The sequence below is a fragment of the Meriones unguiculatus genome, chromosome 5, assembly GCF_030254825.1.
Source record: "Meriones unguiculatus strain TT.TT164.6M chromosome 5, Bangor_MerUng_6.1, whole genome shotgun sequence".
Taxonomy (NCBI): domain Eukaryota; kingdom Metazoa; phylum Chordata; class Mammalia; order Rodentia; family Muridae; genus Meriones; species Meriones unguiculatus.
The window spans coordinates 20,668,502-20,676,355 of NC_083353.1; the positions used below are offsets into that span (position 1 = coordinate 20,668,502).

Here is a 7,854-nt window from a genome sequence, read left to right on the forward strand (position 1 = left end):
AGGTGGCCTCACAGATGCTGATGTGCAGCTTGTCAGCTCCCCTGGGGAGCCTTAGAGATGCCTGCTTACTGATCCCAACACACATATGTATATACCTATTTATATATATACAAAGTATTTATGAAGAAAATTCCATCGAGCTTCAAGGTTTATTCTATGAATTTAGATCTAGTTATACCCTTTAACATAGAGTCCTTAGCACAGAAGAATAATTGCTTCACAGCAATTAGCAAGATAAGGGATTACATGCTATTCTAAACAAATAGCTTTCTGATAGTTTCATGGTAGGTACAGAATATTAGAAATTCTTATAATGTGTTAAGAAAGTCCACAGATTAATATATGGCCAGGTAATTGTTCACACGTCTTTGCATTAAGAGATTCTTTATTAATCTCTGATTCCAAAAGTTCATCTAAGATTTAAAGCAATAATTTCCAGATGCTCTAGTGCAAACTGAGACTCACTGACCCACTAGAATGTTCATTTTTTGGAAAATAAAACTGTTTCAGGCATAAACTATCTGTGTTAAGATTTATGTACTTGGCATCTGGAGGCTCACAGAGCTCTTTAATGTGCCTGTAACTTTCTATCAACTATCTCACTTCTTAAAGTCTAACATTTGTTTAAATCAGAACAGGAAATGTATAAAATCATTCTCAGGAACTATGAAATCATTAGCAGTATATCTTCATAAAGATCGTATAGGAGATCTCCTCAACCAGGGCTGGTAAATACCCAGGGAATGATGGCAGTGAAGGCCTCTTTCACACCATGCCAGAGTTTTGAGAGATACAGTAATAGCAGGACAGAAAAAGTTGTGTCAAGTAGAGGAAGATATTCTAGAACCACAATATTTGCCTCAGATTTACCTCTAGTGTACACCCTAATTTTTTTTTAAATTAAAGAAAAAAAAAAAAACTAAGATGCTTTCAGGAAGCCCAGATGTCTCCTGATTCCCTTTCCCTGAATGTCTCCTAACCAGAAAGAAGAAATAGCAGGAAAGGAAAGGCAAAATGAAGGTTAGTGTATATAGTCAAAATACTTTGGAAAGACATGCCTTTCATTAAAATTGTGTTCAATGAATTAACAGTCATAAAAGACCTTAAAGGACAACAGGATAACTAATATGGCGAAGACACTTTCCACCGTGCCTGATGTCAAACCTGAGTTTTATCCTCAGAAACAAAATGGAAAAAGAAATCGTCATGTGTAAATTGTCCTCTGACCTCCACAAACATGCCATACTATATGGGCACTAATGAATATGCAAACAAGGTACACTAATGCACATTCACATGCATGCCGACGAAGGTAATTAACTAACATGTAATAAAAAGGAAAATATTTTATTGAAAATAAAATAATGAACACAAGGAATGAGTACCAGGAAGGAAAAAAAGGAAGGAAAGAAAGAAGAAACAAAGGAAGGAAGAAAAGTAGGAAGGAAGGGAGAAAAGCACTCTGTAATCTAGTAAAAAAACAAGAAACATATTGTTTCCTAGATCCTCCAAATTGAAATAAAGTTTTTCATCATCATCACATCAGGTCAAGATATTATATTGGATATCAGAATTCCAACACTGTAAAAAGATAACTCTCTTATGTGTAAGCATCAGAGATGAAATAATTTATTACATAAGAAATATAATACATAAGAAATATAATTACATAGAAATATAATACTGAGTTCTTTTTTTGCATTTTAAAATAAAAGTTTTTCATACCAAAAGACATAAGAGACATTGAACCCACAATTTTGAACTGGGCTTTGCAAACATTTTCATTAACTCTTAAACACACCTACTATCACACAGAAGAGGGAAGTGTGCAGGCCCAGGGCTGTGTGGTGCAGGCAGCTGGTGAGACTCTCAAGGTTTGTGTTGGAGGCTGAACCACTGTGGGAGAATCACTGTAAGTCTGTAGACAGTAATAAACTGCCAGGTCTTCAGCCTGCACACTGCTGATGGTGAGAGTGAAATCTGTCCCAGATCCATTCCCTGTGAAGCGATCAGGGACCCCAGTGTGCCGAGTCGATGCCCAGTAGATCAGTGGCTTAGGGGACTGCCCTGGTTTCTGCTGGTACCAGCCCAAGTAGTTCTTTTGGTCTTTGCTGTATAAAAGACTCTGACTGGACCTGCAGCTGATGGTGACTTTCTCTCCCTCTGACACAGCCAAGGAGGTTGGAGACTAGGTCACCACAATGTCTGCACAGGCACCTGCAATCAGGAATACACAATGAACATGCATATATACACAAATACTGATTATAAAAACATGTAAAATTTGTATTTAACATGTACTAACATTTTGTCAGAGTGTAATAATACTCTGGTACCCTCTCTAAATTTCTTATCACAAATAAGTGACTCTGCAAAGATTATAAATAATATTTTGAGTTTCTCACCAGACACCCAAAGCAGCAGGAATAGGAGGACCTGGGTCTGTGACTTCATCTTGCTCCCCCTGCTCTCTGATGCAGTTTAGTTCTCACTGCAAAGGCCTGATTTATAAATTCTCAGCAGCTGGGCTGGGCTGTAGGCCTATGCAAAGCAGTCAGCAAATACATAAGGAAATGCATGTGCAGTGTCTGTGAGTGTAGCTGGTGTCAATCAACAGTCAAAAATACTATTACAGGGAACATGAACAATCACTGAAAGAGATGGGCTTACAGCTCTCAAACAGAAAATTACTAGGGGCTCTAATAGCAAACCTGGGTTAATATCCAAGACATATTTAAATCAATTGACTTTTGTAGAAACATCAGTAGAGCTATCTCAGACTGACAGTCTTAGGGAAATGATAGGATATGTTCAAAAAAGGAATCACATCATCAACAACAAAAGAAACAGAATAAGAAAACTCGCCATAAAAGAAAGAAAAGGTAAAGGTAAGTAAAGGTGAAAGGAAAAAAAAAAACTTGAGGCTAAATGTGTTTAATATGAATCCATCTCCAAAGCCACTCCTGTACTGAAGACAGAGGGCAGAGCCTCAGACATGTGAGTTCTATTTTTTAGATAAATAAGGGACTAAGATGCAAAGAGCAGCCCAGAATTCACTCTGTGGAAATCCTGGTGGACTTTAAGACTCAGATCAGAGCAATTTTAATATCAAAGCAAAGGAAGCACAGCAGAAACTAACAAGTATACTCCCCATCACTTCAGGAAATTGAAAGAGGGCTCTAAATCTGGAGCCAGGACAAAGGAAGAAAACCAGATTTTTCATAAGGTCATTGCTGTAGACAAACACTGCTATGAGTTTTTATTCAAGAAACATAAATGCCTGTGTAATTTATAAATCAGCAGTACTGAAACTGGATTAAGATGGGCTTCTGACATCCTGAACAGGTATGTCTCTCCTAAAGGGGACACAGCCACCCTAATCTACATAATGACTTTATAGGGGCCAATAGAACACTGCATCAGCCAGTGATAGTTGCTATGGAAAGGGTGAAAAGACAAGTTTGATTATGAATGAAAAATCAATAGCGATAAGAGAAATCACAGAACTTGCCAGGACTTCATATTATTGAAATTTGAAAGTATATATAAGAAGTAAATTATGAAGCCAGAATCATGTGTAAAGTATAAGAGAAAAATAAATAAATCAAAGAGTGGACTTTTGTAGAAACATCAGTAGAGCTATCTCAGACTGACAGTGGAGGTTCACATCTGTACTCCCAGAACTGGAGAGACAAAAGCAGGAGACTCATGAGTTTGAGGCCAGCCTGGGGTACATACCAACTTCTAGGCCAATCTAATATATACATGGAGACAATCTCTCAAAAATATGTATCATTAATTACCTGGGTGAAAAGGCAGCTCATAGCATTCTCTAAAGCAAATTATTTATCTAAAGTTAATGTTTTACCATTAACCCTCAAATATTATTGAAAAATAAATATTTATTTATCCAATATTCATTTCCTTCTATTTTGAATTACATATATAATTTTATACATCTACTTCTCAGCTATAAAACATTAAATAATTTCTGATAGGCACATGCAGATCTCTTCTGTTAATTGCTAACACAACATCATATGAGATGGGTAGACCTTATGAGGATACACAAAGTTCCTAATCCCAAGGTCAAGAATTTGACAGACAAGGAGCTCTGCTCCTGTCAGTGTCTAACAAGTTGTCATATGCCTTTGATCTTCACTAAACTTTACAATCTCCTAGTAACGGTAGCAGTGAGCTCAGACTCTGCTCTCTTGATGTTTACACCTGCTCCTTTAGATTGGACAAATGGAGACAGGGATATAACAAATCCAAAGACTCCATGGGCTTCTCACAGTATGCAAGGGGAGAGCATGGGGTCTAAAGAGATAAAAGTTACAAGTTATGTTATAAATAATATAAAGAGTCCAATAGTCCTTAGTTACTTATCAAGTTTCCACAGTATGTCCTGGTGCATTAGATTCTATTGTCATTGATTAGAACTGGACTCTAACCATGGTGGCTGAGTACAACACTGAGTAATATGTCTCCACCCTTGTAAACAGGAAGTCTAAAGTGGATGGCTTTCAGATCCTGGAACACATCACCCTCTTCCATGGACACCATTGTGGATTCAGAACTAGGGAATATCAATCTGAGAAGCAAATTATCCTGGAAAAGTACAAAGCTGAACTCAGCTTTTCTGTTCTAGCACTTAGAATTGTTTATTTTCTGGATGAATGACTATGTCTACCCAACACATGTGACAAGAAATAGTAAACAAAGAAAGAATTTTGAAGGAAAATTAGCAAAAGTATATTGCTTTACTAAAAGATTCTGATTAACAATAATGCCTTTATTTAAGAAGTTTTCAACCTATGGATCCCAACCCCTTTGATGTCAAAAGACACTTTCAGAGTGGTTGCCTAAAACCATGTAACTTATCAGACATTTACATTATGATCCATAACAATAGGAAAATTACAATCATGTAGTATTAATGAAAATAATGTTTTGGTTGGAAGTCACCACAACCAGAGGAACTATATTTAAAGGGTTGCAGTATTAGGATGGTTGAGAACCACTGGTTTATATGAAGAACTTTCTTTATATTCTATGCCAAAGACTTTCTATACTTAATGAAAACAATATGCTAAAGAACTTCAAAATAATGTTGTTGTAGAATATTAATATTTACTATTGATATATCTTGTAGTTAAGCAGTAAACCAGCTATATACCCGTCACCACACAGAGATTGGGATATATTTAATTAACCTATAGCACACTGAAGGATAATGATCACTCAATCCTAAACCTCCAAACCCTCAGTTTCCTCTCATTCAGATTTTACCCATATAGTTGCTTTTAGTCATATCTAAGGTCCTGTCCATCTCTCCACATGGTTCCCAGACCTCTCCTGCCTATTCTCTCCACTCTTGCTTCCTTCCTCTTCCTCTCACTCCAGATGAGGATGTCCCACCCTGCCCTCTCCATTGCTCAGCATTTTGGCTGGTTGTTTTAATTAACAATATACAAAACAAATGGTGGCATGTTTAGACAAACTTGAGACAAGTATGATTAGAATAAGCATCACAATGCAATGTCTACATTGAAACCAAATATTGGAGGAGATAAATCAGCATTTGAATAAACAAAGGAAAATTGTATACATTCCAAAAGAACATTATACCAACATAATGTATAAAGTATATAGAGTAAATTAACTCATATTTAACTGAAAGATTAACTTTCCTATACTGTAATGTTTTAAACCTTTGTGTTAACTGACATGGGTTTGTCTGTAAGTTTATTAGGTAGGATCCCTTAAATTTTTTTCATTAATTCTTTTTATCTTACCTCTAAGAAATGTTTTTAAGTTAAAAGCTTTGAGTTTAATATTTTAAACAATAACTTAGTGTTCATTATGTAACCATTTCAAGAGCTTTTGGGGAAATAATTTCTTGTGATAATAAAGTCTGGATCCACAGTTCTTATTTACAGCCACTAGAAGATGAAATAAGTTTGAGTAGGAGGATTAAGAAAACCAAGTGACCTGCTCTTTGATCACCTCCCTCTGGGGGGGAGCAGCCTTACCAGGCCATAGTAGAGGACAATGCAGCCACTTTCGATGTGAACTGACAGACTAAGATCAGAAAGGAGAGGAGAACCTCCCCTATTAGTGGACTTGGGGAGTGGCATGCAAGCAGAGGGAGGAGGGAGGGTGGGACTGGGAGGGGAGGAGGGAGGGGCTTATCGGGGGATGCAGAATGAATAAAGTGTAATTGATGAAAAATTAAAAAAAAAAAAAAGAAAACCAAGTGAAATCACTCACTGTGATGGGGCCAAGTGGGTACAGCATCAACTTTGGGACCATCACTTTGGATGATGTGCTTATCCCCAATGAGGCAAGTTCTTTCACTAGTTTAGGCACCTAGCCTTGATCATTATTCCATGTTCATGCCTGTCAGACTTTTCTGCTCTGGATTATATTCAAGGATTGTTGAAATAAAGGCATCATAGTGAAGACAGAAACAGGAGGGTCTGATAGGGAAAGGGAATGGTGATAAGAAATACTGCTAGAACTGGAAGCATTTGAGGGATGATATGGTAGAGAAAACTACAGCAATGAAAACACCCATATGTTCACTGGAAGTAGTAGGAGTCATGACTCCAGCAGAGCTGCTTAACTCAGTTTCAGCAAAGCTGAGCAGATTTCTACATCATTGTTTTTCTCTCTAAAATTTTGGGTTTGGTTTATGCATGTTGCATTCTTTCAAACTTCCATCATTATGGTCATGGTCCATTTTTAGTCATTTCCTTAGAAAAATGATCCCTAAGTCTTTAGGAAAATTCTAAAATTAACCTTATGTGACTTATTTGGAAGTCTTCCTTATGTCCTGGAAACCATTAAGCACAGATAAGCACATAGTTTTGTGAGGACATTAATCCAGGAAAATTTTTAGGATATGAGCTGCTGAGCCAACTAAAACAGTAGAATTGGCACAGGGTAAACAGACAGTTGACAAACCCTGACTGGCTAGAGAAATAGGTTACAGGATCAAGACCTCTTTTTAATATTGTTTTAGAGGTCTCTAAAATGTACTTTACAGACAGGAAGTCATATGGGGTATGAAGAAATGAAATTCATTAATAAGACAGCTTGACTAAAATAAGCTTTTCCTACTTTAGAGCCTAGATTATGAGATATAAAGTAAAACAATGTTAGGTATTAGTATTTTCTTTTCATAAAAGACTAATTCAGACATTCTCTGTTTTCTGGAGTGCCCTCAGACAAAAACATTGCCACTTAAAATCAGGCTGTCACATCTATTAAATCTGTTTGCTGTGGAGGAGACATTCTTTAGATTCTTTAAATTGGAGTTACAGAGCTAATAATAATAAAGGCTATTCTGTTTGTATTTTCTAATTATAACTGAACTTTTAACCCTAGACATGGAATGAAACATATATTCTGTACCACTTGGGTAATCATTAGTCAGTATTTTTTTCTGTGAAACTTTTATAAATATAAAGCACTTAGTTCTAGAAGTCAGAGCCACCTAAGTAGCATGATTATAAGTCAATCACCTACAAGATTTCCCTGACCATCATCCTGGATGACTGCCTCCAGTCACTGACTCCTTATCTCCTCTGTGGTCTGCCCTGTCAGCATCGGCAAAAACCCTCCACATCCCCTCTCTGTCCTGGACAAACCCCCAGAGAAGGCCCCTGGCAGCAATCTTAAAGATGTCACCAAATAATAAAGAAGATAAAGCGCATATTGGCCATTACTTGTCACCAAACAAAGACTTCTGCATCAGGACTAGGTTTCATACATTTGACTTTCTGGCTAAGACAATCCCAAAGAAACCCCCAAACAATGTTGCTCTCTGCAAACTGAAAACAAGACTCC

The 7,854-nt window shown here is 36.9% G+C and overlaps 1 pseudogene; it reads right to left on the reverse strand.

The window, feature by feature from the left end:
- Positions 1-1,735: 1,735 nt before the first annotated feature.
- LOC110544524 (immunoglobulin kappa variable 4-1-like) lies at positions 1,736-2,454 on the reverse strand (annotated as a pseudogene).
- Between the last annotated feature and the right edge of the window lie 5,400 nt (positions 2,455-7,854).